The sequence below is a fragment of the Ostrinia furnacalis genome, unplaced genomic scaffold, assembly GCF_004193835.3.
Source record: "Ostrinia furnacalis isolate ACB-3 unplaced genomic scaffold, ASM419383v2 OfSCF2414, whole genome shotgun sequence".
In the NCBI taxonomy this organism is placed as follows: Eukaryota; Metazoa; Arthropoda; class Insecta; order Lepidoptera; family Crambidae; genus Ostrinia; species Ostrinia furnacalis.
Window position 1 is genome coordinate 106,648 of NW_021132653.1, and position 25,132 is coordinate 131,779.

At 35.4% G+C, this 25,132-nt stretch overlaps 1 protein-coding gene across 6 annotated transcripts in view; it reads left to right on the plus strand.

Moving 5' to 3' along the window:
• Positions 1-25,132, plus strand: part of LOC114355477 (cAMP-specific 3',5'-cyclic phosphodiesterase) — a 217,717-nt gene that overhangs the window by 42,308 nt on the left and 150,277 nt on the right. Inside the window, exon 1 of one of the 6 annotated variants that reach the window (XM_028308327.1) lies at positions 2,034-2,188. The exons of the other annotated variants lie outside the window; for them this stretch is intronic. The gene's annotated coding sequence lies outside the window, so the exon portion shown is untranslated. Of the gene's footprint in view, positions 1-2,033; positions 2,189-25,132 lie in introns of those variants that run through there. 6 annotated transcript variants of the gene reach the window in all.

Sequence of the window (25,132 nt, forward strand, 5' to 3'; positions counted from 1 at the left end):
GTATCGTTACATTTTATAATTTGGGGAAAAAAGTTTAAGGCTGAGTTCACCACCTAACTTTGACCGTGACTATAACGATAACCGGTGCTTTTTATATGGAGTTTGACAGATTTTTGACGTTTGTCAAAGTAAAAGTAAGATGGTGCAACCCAGCCTTATAGTATTCACAAACATTACTATGAGGTCTCACAGTACGCGTGGATGCACAGGCTGACACATGAACAGACTGACAGAGCTCTATTCAACGCTGTGCGTTCTATTTTCTGATTCACTTAAGCAAGCATCGTATGTGAATACGGGCGTCAGTATATTCCTTCATTCAGTAAACTGAGGATCCAATATGGTCATCTCAGTTTCTTGCGCTGATTCTTCTCAGCACTGGCCCATTTATTGTCCTGAAGCAGTGGTAGGGTTAATACTGGGACGTGTAAAAGTGCTTTTTTAAAGCCTATTTACAGAAATTAATGAGTTTTATGAGTTTTTATTCATTTTCTGTTGTGCTAGGTTTTGTATGCCAAAAGTACACTTATGTTATCAAAAGTACCTTTATAGTTAAAAAAGGTCCACATTGACTTAAAAAAAATGCGCTCCTGATATAACCACCAATGATTTATATGGGATTAACGTTATCCTTTTGTCAGTGTGGATTTTTTCATTCGCAAATATGTATTATGTTGTCCTAACTGATCCTAGACTATTATGTCGTATCAAATCTGGGGCCTTATACTCACAAGACCATTCACCGCACCATTACGTCTCAATTGAACCTTATAATGGCCACAAAATGGGCGAACGATATTTCATTCATTGCTCATTCAATCATAACGATAAACATTAATTAACTGTATCGATAATATACGTCATTAATAGCTGACCTTTCATTTTAAGGCCTAAGTATATATTTTAAGTAAATCTGATAAAAACTTACAACTTCACAAGTAAGTAAACATGTTATTAATGGAACCTTGCTTCAGAAAGGTCATTATAATAATGTCAATAGTAAAAATGTTGACCCATCATTATTGTGATAAGATAGATATTACGGACAAGTTAGTTTGGTTTATCTACAGAACATAATATCCTTAGGCTATTCCTTATAAACATAAGGGTGGAGTGGGGTTCCAACTACCCTTTAGAGAAGCCCTTAACAAACACTAACAATAGTGACCCACACGTTACACGCAACTTATTCGTATGTATCTCGGTTAGACTTAAAACAACGAAAAATTCAACATGATTTATTTTTGTAAGCGTAGGGAGAAGGGGATGACCCAAATTCAAATTCTTTATTTAAAAAGGCTCTTTTCAGAGCCGTTATAACATATCTCAAAAAAAATTAGCTCCACCTCTTAGGGACAACATGGCGATAGGTGATATAAAGCGGCGGACTATGAACTGGTTCTAAGCACTGGTACTTCTTTAAGAGGTACCTATTTGCTTTATTTATAAAAAAAATAAACACACATTGGTATCTACCTGTTTTAGGTATTATCCTAACTAACTACCGAAATGTTTTTTTTTTGTAAAAAATATTATCAGTAGTTCCTGTTAACTAAATATTATTTGATTTAAAACAAAGGAAACTAATTAATACATATAATTAAACAAAGGAATTATCTCAGAGTTGATTTAATTCTCTGTATTTATATTTCATCCTCATACTAGGTACCTATCTATTATTGTGTTAATCATAATTAAAACAAAACCCATTTGATTTTATCTACAAGTAGGAGTAATAAAAACAATAGAACCGAGGTGAAGTGTATTGATTTTGCTGTACAGAACAGGCCAGAATTACATCCGCCACACTCGGGAACAAAGCCTATTGCACCCGCGTGAAAGCACCATAAGTTGCGCCACTAAATTGCGAAATGCCAGCCGGGGGAAATGAAAATGCATCCAGCAATTACTGAAGTGGAAAACGGGATAGTTAATGTAACAAATTACTGGATGAGGCTTAATTAAAGCGAATAATAAGGGATTTGAAATCGTTATCGCACGGCGGAGTGCATGGTGGTAGGTCGGCAGATAAGCGCAGCGCGGGTGCGGCGAATACGAGCGGCGGCGGCGGGCCGGCGGCGTCGGCGGCAGTCACAGTCGGTTGGCACGCGCGGCCACACGCTAGCGCGGCCCACAGCCGCCCGCCGCCGCCGCCGCTTCCGCGACCGCTCGCGCGACACGCTCACAGGTAAACAATACCTCCAACACATCATCATCATCCATCACCAAACATTATCATCACTAGTGATATCCCCAAGTATCTCGGACGACAATTAAACTTTAATTTAAGTGTAATCGTTTGGAGTGAGAACAAAAATTCGAAGTGTTTGTTGTCAATTTATTTTTAAAGTGCGGACAGACTAAATGACACATCGATGTAACGGATGACGAGACGCGTGTGCCGCGTTGCCAATACAACGTTAAAACAATAACTTCTTACGTACTTAATTAACAGGTTTACACGGAACCTCATTACCGATTTACGTTACAATGAAGTATGGTACCGTCTTGTTATTCAATCCGCTTACCCAAATTTGCTAAGGTACGATTTCAGCTGTTAAACGAGTACCTAAGCAATTATTGTACAAAATCACAATGGAGTAATTCTGCCTGAAAATTACACATACCCAGTTAGAAATTAAGTGGCAATTATTGTGAAATTCAAATCTTGAAACTATCGCGGAAACATAATGTCTCGTGCGCACACTAATCTTATAACACGATAACCCTCTTATCTATCACAGACCTTGAAATCAGAACGGATTAATCCATCTCTTAACAAGATTATAAAAATAAAGGTATTAACGTCGTCCTAAATAAAAACAATGTCGCATCACCAGACTGAAGTGATATCAGAGAGCAGCATGTCACAATTTGGAGTTCAAATGGGAAATTCGCAATTTTGCGTTAACCAACACAAAAGAAACGGACTAGACACGAACTTTTTGTCGATTCGATACAAGAAATACGCACAGATATGTTACAGAAACCAATTTGATTAATGGGAAGGCCCTACATTGGCACCCGGCCCGATCATTGGCTTCCAATTTCGGACTATTCGTCGATATACGAGATATCGACGAATGTTTCGTCTGTATGTCGTATGTTATCAATCGAAGAAAAATGATTATGATTACCTCGATATGTAGATGATGCACATCATGTTACGCTCTATGGATCTGTAAATACTATGAAAGATATTTGGATGTGGTTTGTAGTCAGAAAGAACAAAGTAAATGAACTCGGAGCTCAGCACCTTGATGGACGGTGAAATGTGATGGACTCGTAAAATATTTTTATATCTAGTCACAGGTGACAGTCCACCAATATTTCATACTAAATGGTTTCTGAAACGGGTTGGGTTTGAGCTCATTATAAACGTCTTATTTATAAGTAGAAAGATTGGACGAACCTTATAAGTACCTATATTGTCCTTACTAAGAACAACAAAGATTTTCTTAGAAGGAGCTATTGGGTTTCATCTTTTATTCTTCAAAGATAATATGTTTGAAGTATCTTTTTGAATGATTTTCGAAATAAGTGGCTGCAATTTTAGTGTTACTTTCACATAATTGTGCAACATAGTCTCGTAGTCCAATACCTATAATGTTCGCCACACGTTGTCGATTTATGGCGTACTAGCTTTCCGCCCGCGGCTTCGCCCGCGTGGAATTTTGTCTGTCACAGAAAAACTTTATCGCGCGCGTCCCTGTTTCAAAAACCGGGATAAAAACTATCCTATGTTCTTTCCCGGGACTCAAACTATCTCTATGCCAAATTTCATCAAAATCGGTTGCGAGGTTTAAGCGGGAAAGCGTAACAGACAGACAGACAGACAGACAGACAGACAGAGTTACTTTCGCATTTATAATATTAGTTGGGATGGGATAAACCTCAATTGTCATAATAGTTTTTTATAGCACCAGTAACAGTAACATTTATTACATTCATTTAACATTGTTGATACGAGTCACATACATATTATGTATGATGATTAGGTTCGACTACTGTACCTGACTCGTGCAATGTTGTAATGAATATACATTAAAAGAAAGATCAACATCTTGACCTTTAATTTACATATTTTAATGTATGGCATGAAGGCAATTACCATGTAGAGTAGATGTCGTGTCACTTAAGTGATGAGGTATTTTATTTTTATTTTATCATTTCTGAAATCGCGTACTCTGTAGCTAATGTTCTATTCGAACATTTAGCTCGTAATTTAATGGATTCAAGTCATTCAAGTGACTTAATAATAGAAATATACGTTAAAACCCATCATGAAACGTACAAAATAATATTTAAACACGAAGTAGTTTTAAAAATATCTACATTATCCATACGATTAGCAATTTCCTTTCTTGCAAATAACATTGTTTTCAGTTAACTTGCTTCGTGAGTTATTCAACCTTCGCGTTCAAAGGTACAAGTATGGAGATGTATAGCTGTTTAATTATTTATGTATTTAGGAATTGTTTCTGTCTTAGATACATGTGTTATGTATAAGCCGACTATCTTCTTGGGAGGAAAGAAAAACATCTTTTCACGTTAGTGTAATAGAGTTATCCACTCGGGCGTTGTAACTTGTGACGACATAGTTATTCAAGAATTTGTTTCTTACTTTGAGTGATGGATTACTCTTTTAGTCTATTCCGCTTTGATCACTTGGTGTAATCACCTGGTCCCAAGGACACTTTAATGTCCTTTGATCATTCTTGGATAGGGCACTGAAGTGTCGTGAAGTGAAGGTGATCAAAGTGGATTAACCTTATTCTAGGATCAAATGTCATTTAAAACCATAATCCTTGTTCCTACTTGAAAAACAAAAAGATTGCAGCAGATGGGAATGGAATTAGTTGAGGTGCATCTTAAATGCAAATATCATAACAACTATGATCCTTAAATGTATTTTCCGTAACTCCACCAAGTTTAATAATGAATCTGTAATATTTTTAAACTGTTTCAGCTACATAGATACAAATTAAATACCTACATAATACCTTCGTCAGGCATACCATCGGTTCCACGTTTAACACCCAGATTACAGTCGTGCATAATTCCCGTCTATCTGCGAGCATTAACAGGAAGCATAACATATTCAGTGCAGTGATTCGGTTCGGGTGCTAATTAATATCATTGAGCCTAGCTAACCACGTGGGTCACGTTTGTTACAACAATCGTATTCAATAGATTGCTAGATTAATGCTAAGCTTAGTTCAAGTCAACTAAAAAATGTGTTGATTTATCTCTTGTACATTTTTGCGTTGTGCTGTGACGACGTTACATCGTTTTAAGTTGTTCAAAATATAAGTAGTTCACCTCTGGTAGAACCTGTGTTTGAAGTTTAATACTCTGCGTAGGTTTTCACCTACAGTACTGGCGATGGCCTCTACCAATCTTGCAAATTAGGTATAGTCCTTATCACTATTTTTACTGTGTAGGTAAATGCTAATGTTAAAATATTTAAACCCTCAAACTTTTTACTTTGTAGAGAAGCATTTGATGACACATGTCACCACCAAGCGTTTTTCAGGACAAGATAAAGGCATTATCGTACGACTAATGCTATTACTTACTATTAAAATATTCCGAAACTTCAGTTATCGCTCGGTTAATTGCCCTCGCCAATGGCAGCTAACGTACAAAAAATATGCAAAGTTTATTACTCAACAAAAACGAGTCGAAGCCTAACAAAAACATTTCGAATTGGAACAAGCAGCCGCTGTAGGTTACTGAGAATCGTTATAATGAGTTTGTACGAAAGAGGTTTCGTCGTGTTCAATTTAATATAATCCTTTGAAATGTCCGCTCGTCTGACTGCATCACTCAAAACGGATGTCCAGCAAATTAATGTCCGTTACCGCAAATTTATTCACTCAAAGGTATGCTAATTCAATATATTCTCGGCTTCAAAAGTGAAGTCTAAAGTGAAGGTCTGACGTATTAAACAAAATATTCAAGGTAAAATGTTACCTGCATTGAAAAATAATTTATGACTTAGTTTCAGAACGAATTGTTTCATCCTTGCTTGTCTCGCACAACGCTGCCTTAAATAGCGGACAATATAATTTCTAGTTTCCCGCTAGGAGAACACTATTTATTAAGCTTTTGTACACTCAAGGGAATGTTTATATCTACCACTTCTCAAAAGGGTAGTTATTTACAGCCTTGTTTGTAGATGATACAAACTAAATGGATAATAAATAATATAAATTAAACTCAATATTTGAACATAAAAAAATGATTCTTGATCTTGATGTATTTGTGATTCAGCGTTTTTGTGGTATTCCATTAATATTTTTTTTACTTGTAAACATGCATATTGTTTCATAGAGATCTTAATTCAACCAATGTTTGACATCACAAGAAACATTTCATCTACATGTTTCCCAATCTAAATATATTGGTTGAATCATACAATGTTTATTTTCAGTAAACTGACAACATATGCCGCTGCTGTTCCAAACACCTGTCTTATTATTTAACTTTAACACTTGTTTACATAGTTTGTAACACTTTTATGACCTCGCTATGAATATTGAAAACAAAATGAAATCTTTCATTAACATTAAACATTTTAATTGAATTAACCACGCGCGTGAATAGTCATTATATTTTCATCTGAAAATGAATCTGTCGTTCTGAAAAATATGACCCATTTCCTTTTAATCCAATGGCAATAGTTTAGTATCTTTTTTAATAACGAACGGCTGAATGACGTTTCTAGAAATATCCGACCATTATTTTGGGAATTATAAAATTACAATAAAACACAATTGATGAAAACAAATATTACTTTCGTTTAAATTCAAATTATAAAGAATTATATAATATGAAGCGGGCTTACTAAAACAACAAAACTATAATTGAATTCAGTCATCACTCCACGGTCCATTATTGTAATTCGTTCTGTTATAGTTGTTCCATTCACAAGTATTGCAGATTGCAGCGCACTCTGTGTTATTGGCGAATCGAGTTGAAAGCTCTCGAATTGTACTATGTACCTACCTATCTTTGGTTTCCAAGAAAAAAATATTCCCAATAAAAGTTTGTACAAAATAAACAATAAGTGGAATTGAATACTCAATCTAATGGTAGGATTGGTACCAAGTTTTCTACAAGATTGTCATACTGTGGGCGTGATGTGGCACAGATGGACGTGTTTGCATTTGACAGGCGTGAACATGGCGTGATGTTATGATGCAACTGTCAAATCCTATGAAGTTGTGCCACGCCGCGCCCGCTTTTTGACAAGTACCTATTTCTACTAAAATATTTATAAATAGCCTAAAACCTATGAACAAATTATGTAATCAAGAGCATAAACCGTAGTGCCGTCGACACATCAAACCCGACGACCCACCAACATGAGTGGTCGACTTTTGACACGTCAAAAGTCATAGGAAGTCAAATCGTTGACGTGATTCTTTTGGCTGTGTGGGTGTGTATGTGTATGTATGTAGAGTCCTTTAACGCCGCACTCTTCTAAACTTCACTATGTTGAAATAAGAAAAGTAATTACTTTTTAAAACACAATGAAGCCGAACAGTACGTTAGTTTAATAAACAATCAGGTATGATGAATAGCAGTCTACCAGTCTACCCAGAACACGAGAGAAAGGGCATAACTATCTTTTTATAACCTTATTTGGTGACCTTGCTATATTCAAGTTACCTACATAATAAATCTCCTTACTGGCCGATTGTAGGAGTAAGTTAACAAATCTTAAGCCTTGACCGCTGTAAGCTTTCGATTTTGATCTCGTGGCCTACATAATATGAATACATATGATCCGAGGACTGTCGAACGGATTTTATCCTATTATCAGACAAACCTGTTAGTCTGTAAAAAATGATACAAATCCCATCATCTTATCTCGTTAAAATAAACAATTGACAACTATGTATAACATGTCTACACGCTTTCCTACTCGTACATCAAAGTCAAAATGCTATCGATTTAGTTTTAATGTTTTTTTTTTTATATCTTAATTAGATATTTGGTTGTAGGAGCCAAATTACTTAGGCATTAGAAATGGGTAGATACGATATAATGATATGGCCCTTAATCAAAATAAACACATGGTTTAATTACTCGATTTTGCATAATTATCGAGTTATATTACCTTTAAAAACACAATTTGATTTTCAGTTAATCCAAAGTTTAATTGAGCTTGTAAATGTATTCCACTATTAAAATAAATACCAGTAATTATGCACTAGAAGCTCGGTTTGTAATTTCAATGTGTTATTATAACACAATAATCATAATAATTATTATTGACGGGATTGTATATGATTGTACCATGTACATACCTAAATTTTGAGTTTCTGATATTACTCCCTGACCATGAAAAAACTCATAAAACATAAAACATAATAATCAGTAGTCCATTGGTTACCAGTAACTCTTTATATTAAGCTACATGCAAATAATAATATGTTATGCTCTCGTGATTTTGTAAATCTACACATTGATTTCATATTTGTCCAAGGATATTTATTTAATAAAGCTTTTCAATTTTTTAAAAGTGTGCGGTCTCGCCTTTTTAAATCCTTCGAAAAAATGGATTGAAAATCGATATAATAATAATATGTTACTTCACAAATGGTGCACTCACCTGTACAGTGGAAACAATCCTTTTCTCTCAATAAAAATGCGTTTATTTAACCATTTTAGCTTTAAAAGTTTTCAGTCGAGAGTTCATACCGGTATTTGAGTTGAACCTCAGTATTTGTTCTCGGGCGTACGAGGCGCATGTGTGCGGTAAGCCCTAACGTCGCTCTCCTAAACCATCGTATTTATTTTGTTCACAAGACGTCACATTATATGAAAGTCGTCTCAATACGCTACTCGGAAAAGGGAAGAATCATAAATGATTGTTAAGAATGAATGATGAGAGGGAATCATTAATACATCAATAGATAACGTTATCAATTCGAAAATGTCACAGAAGTTTCTAATTATTTGTTCGGATAGAATTATAACAAAATAAAGTACCTAACAAATTATGATTCTGTCCAAACACGACTTGAGATCTAATTAGTAGGTAAGTAGGTAAATAAAATAGTCTTATTAATTTAATGTTTGATTACATTTAGTATTAAAAGCGGCTAATTCTCAACAACACTCGTAATTATATTGACAACAGTATCGAACGATGCTCACTCGTGCGCGTAAATGCGTAGTTTTGATTAGAATTCACTGCGAAGGTGGCCCAGCGAATTATTTCTAACAGACGAGCGCGGTCAACCGCGAAAGGACGGAGGGATGAATGGCCCGACAGATCCTGAATTAGGTAAGAAGACGTGACGTCCACGCTCATTTAATCAACAATACTTCGCTAATTGTTCCATGAAGTCTGTCAAAAGAAAATAAGCAGTAATAGGATATTATTAAGTGTCTAAACAAGTCAAAATAAAACAATATTTTTTAATGTGACTCCGTATATGAACTCATTAGGGAATGCAATCGGTAAATTGTTTATGTACAATACATCGGCAGTGACGTGCAATAGCTACTATTAAAAAGATAAGTAGACTGTAAAACTATAAACGTTTTTGCACTTCAATTTTTATGTTGCTAGTCAAAATATAGAAATGCCAATATCTGGTCCCGCGAAATTGAATTAAAAAGCAATATGTTAGCAATTTGATAGTGATAGTGGGCAGATATAGTGTAGTACTTACATTAATTGGAGGCAATCGACGGTCGAGCCTATCGGGCACCGTGAGCCGACAGTAAATACATTAGCCGATCACTCGTTAGGTCAGGAAGTGAGTCGCATTTAGGCCGCCATGCGCCTGCGATCATTTAGCAGAAAACTTATTTAGGTCACATTTTAATGGGGAATGACAAAGCAAAGCGCATCGATACGTTTAGAAGAGGGGATTGGAAATACGTCCAAATATAAGCTATTATTTGATTCAATAATCTATAATATAAAAATGAATCGCAAAATGTGTTGGTAAGCGCATAACTCAACAACGCCTGGACCAATTTTACCAATTCTTTTTTTAAAATGTTTGTTGAAGTCCAAGGATGGTTTTTACAGCGAGAAAAGTTTGAATAATTTCCGGGTAAACCCTAAAAAACTCAAAACTTCACCCCTAAGGGTAAAACGGGGTCCACGCGTACGAAGTCGCGGGCGGCCGCTAGTATTGTATAAACTTACTGCAAGATAAAGCTCTCAAAATCGAATATAAAAAGGCTATAAGCCAGCTATAAAATAAAGTGTAAACATATCGTAAAATTTGGAAAAAAATGGTTTAAGAATCGTAAACACCACGAGAAGAAAATCCAATATTTGTATTCGATTTCTATTTCCTGCTAATCTCTTTGATACAATCTTTTCACACGTTTCTTATCTCAATTTCTTTTCGATATGTTATTACGACTCATGTGTACTCGTAGGTACGAATGTGACAGACAACTTTGTGAATGTTGAAGGTCACTGCATAAATTTTGATAATAGGTAGGAATTAACTCAAAGTGACATGACTAAAGTCACCTTTTCGAGTCTATTTAGGACATCTGTTTTGTGTTTCAAAGTTTTCCTCTACGAATCTAATGTTCTTTTTTTGGACTTAGTTAAAGTCTTAAAATCTTTCGTAAAAATCTTGATTTTAGTTCTTGAATTAGTAAGTAGACTTTTTTTAAAATACGAGAAGAAATTGCGTAGAGCGACCGATTGTGACCTCTGTCTAAAATGATGCCCTAGGACATCATTTGAGCGTGACACTTGCGAGACGATTAAGCCGTATCATCTATTTTTGTTTAATCTAAGGATCAAATACTTTACGTTTGTTCGCCACCCCCTACAGACCCTTTCTTAGCCATGTATTACGGGCTCAGACACCTCCCAAGAGATGGCATTCTACTGTCTAAGATTAAACTCATTCTTAGCAGCATTTTATTTAGAGAAAGTTGACATTTGGTGCTAGTTCTAAATTCAGTCTACAGCGAACCCATGTTGATGTGATACAGTAAATATTGTTCATGTTGCGGTTCATAACATTTCCTTTCTAGGTATTTCATGTTGGACGTTTTTCTTCAGTTTCTCGTTTTAAGAATATATTTTCTTTTGACATGCGACTACAATGGACGTAACTAAATCCCGCATTGAATACGTGGCTAACACTTTTTGTGTTCTTTGTACACGCAACAAAAGAAAATGTGTTTTCTAAAGGATTTATGGTAGCCAGATGTTTTAATTTTCCAATATTAGAATTAGGTACCAGCATGGTCGTAGTTATTTCTGTTTTTGGTGTTTAGTACAAAGCTAACTAAAAAATAGATTGATAACAAAATCACACACTTGTCCATCTTAGTACTATGTAGTAGTACCACCGCATACAAAAATGTAGAGTCGCCTCGTACGTACCTAAACTAAGTTCCGAAAATGCAAACACTGTTATTCAATTAAATTGCAATTATAATTCTAGTTCCTAAAGGTTCAACAAAAATCGATGTGTAATCAGCTTAATGTTGCCTATTTCTTGAATGGTGCAGCAGGAAGAGGAAGTAATGACGTAATCTATTGTTGGGATAAAAAGGGACAAGATGTTTCTGATAAAATGGAAGCTTTCGATTTTCAGGGCATTTACCGCATTAGGGACATGCAATTTCGTGATAACGCTTCGCAGTAATTTATTTTTACCTCGAATAAAAATATAGTATGTTATTTTCTGAATACTTTATGTCAATCACATTCGAGTGCTTTCTTATCCACTTTACATTGGTACTGTAATAAATAATACTTTTCTGCATAAATGAGAGTGAATTTTAGATGTAAATCTAATCTGAAATCTAGCTACGAATTTATTATCAAGTGCCATCTTTTCGACATGATTCAATTTGTAATGCGTTTTAAATTACTCTCATCCAATATGAACAGATAAAGTAATAGAAATACGAGTAGAACACCATCAGAAAGACGGGCTTTGACAAAACATAATGTATGCACATAAATAAAATTGTTTAATATTAATATAATAGCTAGACTAAACAGAAACTTTTTTTGTTGTTAACTCTATTTTGATTACTTCTATTCCATATAACGTTTGACTTTCCTCTCGGAAAGATATGGGCCTTATCTTTTTTTCATTAAACGAGTACTTACTCGTGGTTAGGCTAGGCAAGCATTAGATCACGTAGAGAAAAAATAAAAGCAAGTCCAGTCACTGAAGAGCTATAAAAACCAGCTAAGTGCGAGTCGGACTCGCGCACCGAGGTTTCTGTATCTACAAATTGGTAGGTTTGTAAAGCTTGTTCCTTAATTAAGGTTTAAGAGCAAAAAACGGAAAAAATACGTTTGTTGTATGGGAGCCCCACCTAAATATTTATTTTATTCTGTTTTAGTAGGTATGTATTTGTTGTAATAGTGGTAATAGCCACAACAGAAATATCATAGTATGTGAAAATTAACTGTCTAGTTTTGACGGTTCATGAGATACAGACTGGTGACAGACGTATAGTAATAGGGTCACGTTTTTACCCTTCGGGCAAGGAACCTTAAAAGTCAACGATCCTCTTGCATCAGTCATTTGTCAATGTGATGTACTCAAGTAAACATTACGGCTATCAACCCACGAATCAAAGGTCAAGTCTAGCGATAAAGCGACTGACATTTTGATTGATGCTCGGAATTAAATAGGTCTACAGAACTAATAAATGAGCCAGGTCACTTATCATTGCAAAGTTTCGCATCAAAAACCACACTAGCTGTGACCGCAACTTCGTACGCGTGAAAATAGTTTGAATGATGTTTCCCGTTTGTGCAACTTTTTCTTTACTGCTCCGCCCCTATTGGCTGTAGACGATGTTACATAGCCTAAGCCTTCCTCGATATGTGGGCTACCCAACACAAAAATATTTTATTTTATATCGGACCAGGTTTCTGAGATCAGCGCGTTCAAGCAAAGAAACAAACACGATTAGCATAGATTTCAAATTGTCTGATTTACTTTTCGTTATCCTCTCCGAGTAACCCAAGTTAATGTTTTGTATAAATGGACAATTTTTACTAAAAAGCATACCTACACATTTACAGCTGTTTCAACTTCTTTTGTCATTTTCAAACAATTTATCCACGAACTACCGCCGGTAAAGTGGTTTCATTAGAGGATGTTCTGTCTCCAAAAGTGTCTTGACTCGTGGTGTGGCTGTTATATCATAACTGTACCTAGACTCTCCCGAAGCCGGACAAATTGATTCATGTCCGTCTTACCTGTACCTTGTAATTTAGTTAGCGCCAGGTTATTTATGGGGTCCCTGCATTTCACGATATGGCCTGATTAATTGATTTACCTAGCAGGCGACCTTTGGTAATAATATTTGGTAGTGACCTTTAAATGTCTTGTAGTGATTAGTTATATTCCAAACGCTTATACAACTACATAGTTTACGTTACATTACAGATAGATCTTAATGTTTTGGGTTCGAATCTCATCTATCTAAATGTAAATAACTCAAAGGTACTGACTGACTGACTGACATAATGATCAATCAACGCACAGCCCAAACCAGTGGACGGATTTTACGAAACTCCAACCCTAAGGGGGTAAAACGGGATCCACGCATACGAAGTCGCGGGCGGCCGCTAGTTAGCATATATGTAGGTAAAATTGGCGTGATAAGTAGTTTGAACAATTTCATGTTATCATTTTATTAGTAACTCGGTTCAAAAGGTTAAGTTACTATAGGTTCCAGAACACACTCCATAAACAAGTGGACACTATTACTAAGTGGTATTCCTAAAGGTCAGTAGTTTATCAAGTGATTGGTTATTTTCCAAACCTGTACCTAAACTGAACATGGATTCAATGACACATGAAACATGAATGGGTCAGAGGGACCATCGTGAAGGTTACAGAAATACATCAAGCAACGAGTGAACATGAACACTCATACAGGGTGTCCCAAAAAGTAGTGTCAAACCTAAAACCCAGAGGTAGAGCATCACTAGGGCTTAGATCCAAATCATCCCCATGAATGTTCCGAGATTTTTGATAGTTTTCGAATTATGATTGTTTGAAATTTCTGTGCTTAAGCACTTTTTTGGTCAATGTGGTGCGAATAGTCAAGTTACATGCCTGATTTTTTTTAAATTAGATGAATACTAGGTCTAGCTGATTCAGAAGTATTTACATCCATAACACGAATGTAAACTAAAAATCCTGTATGTTGTAAAAAAATCATAACTCGAAAACTGTCAAAAGTTGCGGTGATTCGGGTAACCCTAGTGATGCTCTACCTCTGGGCTTTGGCTTGACACTACTTTTTGGGACAGCCTGTATACTGAAATAGTGTTTTTGTAGGCACGTCACGAAATGATGGGTATTTTCCAAACCAAAAATAATTTCTCTGTGTATATGAAAAAGAGCATAAAGAATGAAGAGTCAAAGGTCCCTGTGACGTGCGTAGGCTTAGAAATACAAAGATTAACAGACAATGAGGCTTATCTAAAAATAAAATTATTTGAAGTTATTTTTACGCAGTACTACAGGATTGTATTATCTAATCGACTACAAGATTGTATACAATAGGTATAAGCAACTTAATTAGATAATAACGTCTGGAGTATAAATATGAGCCACCACAAATTCACGCGGACTGACAAAAATCACAGCTTCGTCTTCAATAAATGAGGATCAATACTGTGAAAAGTTATTCGTTAATATTCGGTTAGTGTTGTCAAATTAGTATTCATGTGCGCGGTATGCACGGATTGACGTAATACCTACGTAATGAGTGGTAAGCGCTGACGGTTTGACAGAATCATTTTCAGCTCGGAGTTACGAGTTAACGAATGCAGCGTATCAATAAGCCACAAATCATTTTTGGAGGCAGTTTGCAGTTTTCTCTTGACAGTTTTTGTTTATTTGAAGCCGGGTATACCTATAAAGAATTGTTGGGTTAGATTTTGATTTATCGTCTACGAATATTACCTACAATTATTTATCGAGCTATATCATACTTAGAAGTATGTTTAAAGCCTATTCAGCTCTTAATAAGCATTAAAAGTTTTCAGGCGGCAAAAATGATGTGGGTTCAAGCTGGACCGGCATAATTTAAACATGAATGCATTAATATACAGTAGGTATATTCCTTTTTTTTCACAAACTACCACGCTCTTTTCCTGCCCTATTAATTATTAAACTTCTGTACATCTTTCCTAAAAAACCTCACGAAATAGTTGCTGATGCAAGGCTTAATCTTATTATCTAGTTAATTAAGACTGATCGCGGGGAAGATTACGTTGTAAGTCTTTTCTTCGAACAATATCTAACGTTAGACGCTTTCAGAACTACTTAATAGCAAAGTTTTCGAATCCAGTTAATGCTTGGAGCTTACTCCGGTAATTATAGAGGTGCTACACAGCTAACCTTGGAACTACCTGCTCGAACGCGTGAGCTGTATGAACCAATATGCTTCTAGTCGTAGCTTAAAATTTGGTGATTACCATGATTCTGCTTACATTTACGATTCATATTAAATTATTCAACAAACGGCATAGAATTAATCCAGTTTCAAACTAAATGGGACTTGTATTATAGACAGAAGGTAATGAATGCAGAGAGAGAAAATGTATTGTACTCGTGCATTGTCGTCGCCGAAATATACCAAAGAGGTTACGAACATGCAACTGCACTTTGCATAACGTGCTTTGTGTATGAATTCAAACAGCAGTCGCCTATGATTATCATATTTTACTCAACATTAGATGCAAATCTAAATTCAACTACTAACAGAATTAGGCTGGGTTGCACCATCTTACTTTAACAGTAACAAACGTTAAAATGTCTGTCAATCTCCATACAAAAATATGACTTTGATGACGTGTCTGACATTTTTTTCAGAATACAAGTTCGAATTATCCTTAGAACCAATTAATTTCTACAGTCAATAATTTCATTATTTAACTTTTTCATAAATCCAATCTAGATAGTCCGTATTCCGTGTGCGCTAAGGTGCAAAAGTCATCGACTCGGGTGGAATCGTTAAAGCGAGCACTGAAATTGGCTTGTTACAGGTCGATGAAATATGCCCTGTACGCCTACGGCATTCGGATTGGATTGGCTTAACGTTTCTGGGCTGTTTCTGCGTCTTCTGCGCTATAACATAAAAGTACTTGTGCACAATAGTTCTTGGCCCTTTCCAAGGCAAGTTGTACACGTCCCAAATATAGCTTTCCCACCTCCACTTTGGGACAACATGCGAGTATGGGCTGGTGCTGAGAAGAAGTGGCATAGAAACTCATTCACCCTTGACAGCCTCTTTTTAAATCTAATTGAAAAATAATTACGCTAAAGTAGAGTATGGGGATACACATAAAATAATGATTCTGGGCAATTTATTTTAGGTTGTAATTATGTTCGTGGGAGTTGATACCAAAATAACTGAAAGGATGATTAATAACGTTCATTTTTAAGCTAATCGCAAGATCAGTAGCGGTCGTCGTTGTTTGGAGTAATTTTAACGATACGATCTTTTTAAGTTATTAAAGGTTGTTTTTAACATAAAATTCTAGAATTTGATGGACGTCGGTTTTTCTTACGATATCCTTTTTTCATTTTATTTTATAACATGAATTAATTTTCTTTGTATGACTAGAATAATAGGGATTCTTTTAATTTTCCCACAGACAAAGCAAACCTCACTTGAAATTAATTTCCAAAAGCTAGCTTATTTTAGAGATTTCCTTAATTACTTTTATTGCTATTAATCAACGAAGAAAACATAATTAATCACGGTCATAAACCATAAAACTAATAAGCTCATTTATCGGAACGGAGTCACGTGCGTGTGGAAGGTCGGCTACCTGTATTGCCCAAAATTACACAGACTAACTTCTTTACAGCGAAACTTTCATCGTGTTCAACACGCCACGGTTCGCCTTGAAATATTTTGTCGATAAGCAAATATCGATATGCGTACGACGCGTACGTGCTCAAAAGGCAAGCGCCGAACAAAAAAGTGCCAATTTAAATTGGTCCGACACCGCGGACAGGGCGAAATGAACTCTCTGCAGTTACCGGAGTTTTAACTAGGACGCTTTTTCATTCACGTCCTTCATATAAATTTCCGTAACGATGTTAAAAAACTTTAACAACGATCGCAAATAACGGGACTCGCAATCCTGTAATGTAAACGAAACGCCAGGTTGTAGTATTGTTCTCCTAAGTACCGTAAGAGTATTTTATTTCATAGAAATGATTTCTTCATTTCTTTCTAGCGCCAGACAGATCATTGTTACATTGACAGATTTATTTCCTCGAGTACCAGCATATTATTTAAATTATTCAACATGATATTTTAAAAATGCATTTGATTAAGTAATACCCGTCACCGTTCCACTGTGCATGCAAGCCCTGTAACGGTTTGCATAAATTACCCGAATAACGTCCACCGGCCCGTATTTCGCGACCCTAGGCTGATAGCATCGGCTAGGACGGAAGCCGGCTTTGCGTGCATCGCTGTACCACTGTGCGATGCAAGGCTCTACATTTTCTACCTAATGGCCTACAAAGGTCATGCTCCGCAAATAGACCCGGTTTACAAACCAACGCGGATTACCGCGGGTGCGCATTGTCAGAAATCAGAAATTCAGGTGGGAAAGATTTATAACGCGTTGTGGGCGTCGATAATATGGGCGGCAAACTTTGCACGTTACGTTTGGGTTTTTTCTCTACTTTATATTCACAAAGCCACTTGTACATGAAAATTTACGTACATTTATATCAACCTGCCTGCTAACATTGATTTCACGCATGAATATTTAACTTAGGCATATAACTAAAACTAGTTAAGTACATTAGCCGCAAAAAAATAGGGGAGTCAGTTTGTTATACGGATGCTTTATCTCATTAAAACGACTTTCGTCCGGAAAAAAAAGTTTTCGCAACAAATCCGATAATCTTATTGAAGATCAAACATCTATGAATACAGTGTAGGTACATAATATAATTGTATCGTGATGACGTATTTATACAAGTATCGATTTTATTCAAATACGTGCTCTCTCAAGCGCTTAAAGCACTACGTCTTCGTAAGATTTCAAAGATTCTTTGTCAACCCAGCGTATTTTAATCCAAAAGAAATGCTGGGAACTCTAAAATTGGAACTAAATCCCCTGACGTATGAAAACACAAATCCCAAATACGGCTGCTCGAGAAATCTGATATATGAGCGCTCGTATCGTTCAATCTAAGTCCGCGTTTGTCAGACAAATAAATAATTCTAGACAGTGAAGTACGGCCATCTTACGATGTCACATTCGTGTGGTTAGTTTTACCTGGAGCGTGACCCAAATTAAACTCGTAAAGAAACGAAACCGGTTTAAATCACACGGGAGTCATGCTATTTTGTCAACAATCTAAAATTAAACTTGACTATAAGTTTACCTATCTAATGTAGGAGTACTCTGCATGAGTACTTCGATCAGAGAATAGGTGTATATTACTTATTTATTTAAAACTTATTTACTAGTAAACATCGAATATGGTACAAAAAGCAAATGTAATCTCTCTATCTATGGTTTAAGACATTTATTTCTCAAAATAGAAAAAACATTCACTTAAATTGAGAAACACTGCAGTAAATTACTATACACGACCTTCTGTTAATTAGATACTATAATTAATAGTAAGAATAATAAGAATAAGAATAAATTTATTACTTAATAAAACTTAGCCTAGATACATTTGAATTCACTTACTTAAATTAAGGTTAGTGTGCGAAGGTAAAATTATTAATACCTAAACTAAGCAAAATTGTTTGCCTGTGTCTTAGGTATCATGTGTTACTTTGCGGAAATCCATAATTAGATATTGCAATAGATAAAATTACTTAGCTTAAGATTTCAGCTTAGTGACGGCACAAGTACCCAACCACAATACCCGGGCCCACCGACTAAGTATGTGTCATAGTACAAGCAAAAGCAAGAAGCACCGCCCCACAGTGTTTTATTTTGCCTTAGAAGCGGATATCCATGTTTTGTTAATTCAATCGTTAGATATTACTATTATGTATAAAATTGATGAAGGAACTAGTAGTTGTATTTGCTTAGTTTCGAAGAAATATTAGATTTTGTGATTTTATAAAAAAAAACAGTTTTAGAAGCATATTTTCTAAAAAAATTACATGAAGTCAGAGTTTTGAATTTACCTATCACTATAACGTCTACCTCTATGCAAAAATAAATGGTTATTGCTGCAGTAATTTAGGAATTATTTAATAATAATTTATGATTTTCAGAAAACATTTTTTCCTTCGTTGTCCTAGAAAATTGGCATCTATTCTTACTTTATATTAATGCATGATATAATTATCTATAATACCTGAAAATATTAATTGCCTATCCCATGCGATACAGATGCAATTAGTTAGTATTTTTAATACCGGCTATCTATACATATATACCTACTTATAATAAATCTGTAGAGAGGTCAATTCTGTACATGAAATATATTTTCAAAATAACTATCAGGGGGTGATTAGTGATCGATACTGATGCCAAAAATGCAATCAGTAAAATTTTTGTCTGTCTGTCTGTCTGTCCGTCTGTATGTTCCTTATAGAAACAAAAACTACTGGACGGATTTTAACGAAACTTGGTACAATTATTCTTCATACTCCTGGGCAGGTTATAGTATACTTAGGAATTCCCACGGGAACAGGAATTAGCGGGAAAATCCTTTTGTGTGAAAAATCTAAACCGCTTAAGTTAGACGCTTGAAATTTGGTATGTAGGTACCTTAGTAAACTTGAAGCTTAGTTACAACAAGGAATTCCCGAAATTCTCACGGGAACGGGAATTCGCGGGAATATCTTTATGTATGAAAAATCTAAACCGCTTAAGTTAGACGCTTGAAATTTGGCATGTAGGTACCTTAGTAAACTTAAAGCTTAGTTACAACAGGATATTGCAAAATTCCCACGGGAATGGGAGTTAGCGGGAAAAAACTTTTGTATGAAAAAATTTAAACCGCGTAAGACAGATGAAGGGGGTAAAACGGGATCCACGCGTACGAAGTCGCGGGCGGCCGCTAGTAATACATATATTTTAAAAAGAAAAAAGAAAGAAAAAATTGTCAACACTGATAGAGACTTATTATTCGCGGGTCGCATTGTTTGGGAAAACAATAAAATTTTCTGCGTTGTCGAATATTGTCTTATCATATCGTATGTCATTGTCGATGCGTGCATCTCTCTTATCGCATCGTCTATCTTATCCTACAGGTCAAACTTCTCCATAGTAGGTATTTACAAAGACCGAAGTGCAAAAACCCTCGCCGCGTTTCGCGTTAAGCGGAAATTTTAAGCTAAGTAATTTTATCTATTTTAATATCTAGATACTTAATTGTTTTTATACAATGGAAACATTTTAATTTTAGCACAAAAGTCACCAAATCTTTGAATCAGTCTTAAATACACAACGTAATCACATACTCCATTTTCACTTTGACGCCAAGAACATCAATTAATTAATTTAAATTGATACTCGTTTTCAAACTCTGGAATTGAGTATCTAATTTCCAAGGCATTAAGGGTTGAGATAATATGTTAAGAGGTATCGTGTAACGGGTGTTACTCGATTAACCTACATAAATAGACTTATGATCCAGCAATAACGATTTTGTGTAATTAAATACATTTTAGAATGTTTTACGCAGTAATTGTTTCGTTTTACTTTCATTTTATTAAATATCATTTGCCTCTACATCGGCTAGAGGTAATTTTTGCTCATCATCATCATCATCATTTCAGCCACAGGACGTCCACTGCTGAACATAGGCCTCCCCCAATGACTTCCACATCGCACGGTTGGTAGCGGCCTGCATCCAGCGCCTTCCCGCTACCTTTATCAGGTCGTCGGTCCACCTTGTGGGTGAATTTTTGCTAGACTTAATTAATTAAATTTCATATTGTAATCTATGCGATACTTGGTTTAATCGATCAAAGTACATTCAGTTTCTTCTACAGTATTTGACGAGTATTAAATTTTTCATTCTATTGTGAAATTCGTGGGTGGGGCACGGCACTAAAGTGAAATTGAATTTACATTTTTAAAGCCACGAAACACTACTTTATTTATTCTATGAGAAACATACTAAAACACGCTTTCACGCTAAGAGTGAACATTTATGTGCAAGTATTTAAAAAACCCGCAAACGTGATTCTATAAAAATTGTTTTAACTGACTCTAAAAATGCCAACTCTATAAAAACTGACTCTAAAAGTGCTATGCTTTAGTTTGACTTTATTATACTACGACTGCGAGTTCAGTGATTCGTTCGTAGTAAATGAGTCTCCGTAGCAACCTTCTTTATCCAAGACGTTATACTACGGCCAGTGTGTTTGACTACGACGGTCCTCGGGGGACTCCGTAGCATGCAAGACCAACCTTGCGTTAACGTTTTGTTCACAAGGGCATTATGGAAAAGGTTGAACAACAGTCTTAGGTCAGGAATGCATAACCTTTATCACAATTTACACGTCTTAAACATATACAGGGTGTTAGGTAAATGGGTATATGAGCCGACACTAGCCCATGTTAACATGGGCATATAAATGGTATGGTGAAGTCAGAAATTTGATATCGTCATTTTTTTTATTTTTATTTTCATACAAAATATATTTGATAAAATCCGATTTACATGAAAATTAAAATAATTAAAATGAAGATATCAATTNTTTTATTATTGGGGACTAACAATTATTTTTTCCATTTTTAAAATACCGCGGAATTCGCTGCTGGTGTTTTTAAAGAAAACAAAGTGTTACAACAGAGTTTGTTCAATATAAAAGATTCAATCATAAAATGGATAATTTATAAGAAAATCTCTCTCATTGATAAAACTTGATGAAAGTTTAATCGTTCTCATTATAGCGTCAATTAGTACAGTATTGTAGTTAAATTACGTGGCTTTGTAGCGAACAGCCGATTTATCAGCGTTAAATCATAGCCCGAGAAAAACAGCTTTAGCTGCGCCTTATTACATTGTAATTTTATGGAAATAAAAAATTAATAATCTAGGTCAGATTTTTGAGCATAGCTCATTAGAACCAACGGCTCTAAAGAACCTTTTCTAGCTGCTTGCTTCTCACACGGGGTCGGCTTTCGCAATCACGCACTGCCATTTGATTCTATCTTTATTTTTTGGTTATATCTTTTCTAGCTGTTTAAAAGAAAAAAATTACATAATTGTAGAAATCCTGTAAAATTAGGTTTCTATTATATCTAGGTATCAGTGATGTAATCATTCTAACATTGTATTTCTACTCATGCAGTTAATTTAAATGAACGTGTGAACATGCTGACAAATTGAATCAGTAGAGATCATTAATTTGAACGACTGTATTGCTTTCTTGGCATTGTTACATAAATCATTGGACTCTATCAGCTATACTAAAATAGATTTCAAATGTAATTAAGAAGTTTCTAGACCTGTATTCGAGGCTACTCTCTAAAGTGACATTCACGGTTAGTTAAACTGATCAGTTGAACTGATGTAAACTGACATTGTACAGACAACAGCACATCAGGCTATACATTTTCGTTGCAAAGTCGCCCTTATCGCAACTATGTAAGATACCACAGATTTCGCACTCACGGTAAAATTTTGGATGTAGGTGCGTCTAACTGACCGTGCGAGTCCAGTTTAACGTATTTTTCGTATTTTCGAGTCTGTTGACAGTAACACTCGTGTGAGAATGACGTAATAAAATAAAAACAATATGGAAGTGCTTCCATTCCTGGAAAATCCTAAAATTCAATCTCCAATAGGAAAGCTAACGTTTTCTCTGACGCTACTCTGATCCTTGAGTACCTGATGATAATTATGCAGTAAAATAGCACAATCAACAATGTGTTCTATTTACAAGCATTATGGTGTACAATGATTTATCTCAATTGTTTTGGCTGGTGACAGCTTATGTCACGGTTTTCGTGCAGAGCTTTGTAGCTGGAGCCTCGACTGGATCTATCTGCTTTGATGGATAAGGGATTAACCTAATGGTGTACAGTCGACAGCACATCAAGCCACAGATTTAGTTCCGAAATAGCATCTATTACAAAGTACCTACATAAGATGGCGCTGTGTTGTCATCCGTACTTTTAAGCTATACTCACACTAGTACTCTTATTACGCAGTCATACGCCCGTATAAATATTACTATGAGGTCTCACAGTGCGCGTGGATGCACAGGGTGACACACGAACCAATCGCAGAGCTCTATTCAACGCTGTGCGTTCGATGTGCTGCTTCACTTAAGCAAGCATCGTTTGTGAATACGGGCGATAGAGTACCAAATGGGTAGGTATATCCTTCTTTATTAACACCAGTCTAAATGCTTGTGTTGATATAATTAAATCCATAATAGTAATGTACCGTTTTATGTCGGATCTAAACAGAACTAGTGCTTGTTATAAAAGCTGCAATCAGTCTTATAGTAAAATATTTTTTTCAATTACTTCCACTTGCATTGGTTTTGCATTGATTAGGTAAATCTTATATTGAAGCATCTTGTGTATTTTATAGATGCGATTTTGCAATAAATAAATCTAAAAACTTTATTATTGCATGTGTATTGAAATTGAATTAACTCGAGATGTTGAGTATTTACTCGTTAAAAGTTTTCGGTGCCTTCACAAACATGTCCACTTAATAATTCGACTTCGCAGAAGTTCTTGATTGATTTATAAAACCGTTTAAACATCACTTCACAAATACGATCCCCTTGTAGATAAGAAGGTTAACAGCCGTATTCACAAACATTACTATGAGGTCTCACAGTACGCGTGGACGCACAGGGTGACACACGAACCAATCACAGAGCTTTAATCAACGCTGTGCGTTCGATTTGCTGCTTCACTTAAGCAAGCATCGTTTGTGAATACGGGCGTTAATGTATGACGTAATAAATGTTAAAACTATACTCGTACTTAACTTATCTATGTTATTTAATGTCTGGCGCAAATGTTTTTATAATTCGATCGTCAGACCTTAGAATCCTTCTTTGCTCATCTCCTTAATATTATATGAAGAACCGTAAATATTATTCGCTTTCGACCAAAGGAAAATAGGAATAAATATATCTTAATAAGCCCGCCAACAAAATTCTTCTTATATCATTTGTGAAAGCCGTATGAATAATCATCTGTTAACGTACTTACACTTAAAGATTTTCAAATATTTAAATAATGATGCCAAAAATTCACAGTAGTATTCATTTAAATCTCTTAGGGCTGATTTTTCAATCGTCAGATAACTTTTAACTGAAGAATAACCTTGTCATTTTGACATAATTATTTCCCATACTGAAACTGTCACTGTGCCAAACTTATTCTTCAGTCAAAAGTTAACCAGCGGTTGAAAAATCAGCCCTTATTTTCAAAGTATGATTTTCTTTATGGAGACCAATCCAAATACCAAAAAGTTCAATCCCATAGAGATCTTTTTGTCACGTTCATTATTCCTAAACAGAATAACCGACGTCGCCATAATGCTTTGGGACTAAATTTAAAAGTAGCATTCCAGAAACATACGGAAACATTCTGAAGGCGTTGAATTCGTAATGTGACGTCACGGGCGTTTTGTGTATTATTGCGAATGAATAAGCTCGAATTTATCCTTTGTTTCCAAATAATTCTGACACACGGCTGTCTCGATAGCGTGTGGGCACTCACGGTGCAGCCCGAATAAAATGACTCAGAGATAGGAGTCATATAATACGATTATTCAGGACAGCTGTGGTGGACGCCGTAGGTTTATTCTTGCATAAAATGCCCAGACGGCTATCAAAAACATAAACTTCAAACTTAAAAAACAAAAGGTATAAAATAATAAAAAAGCATAGACAATAATATTTAAAAAAAAGTTGGTCCACCATCGGTTCCCAACAACAGATTTAATCAATATAATAAGCTATCATCAATTTAAAATTATTATGAGGCGAACATTTGATAAAAAGTGTAAGAAATTAATCTATAATATAAAAATGAATCGCAAAATGTGTTGGTAAGCGCATAACTCAACAACGCCTGGACCAATTTTACCAATTCTTTTTTTTTAATGTTTGTTGAAGTCCAAGGATGGTTTTTACAGGGAGAAAAGTTTGAATAATT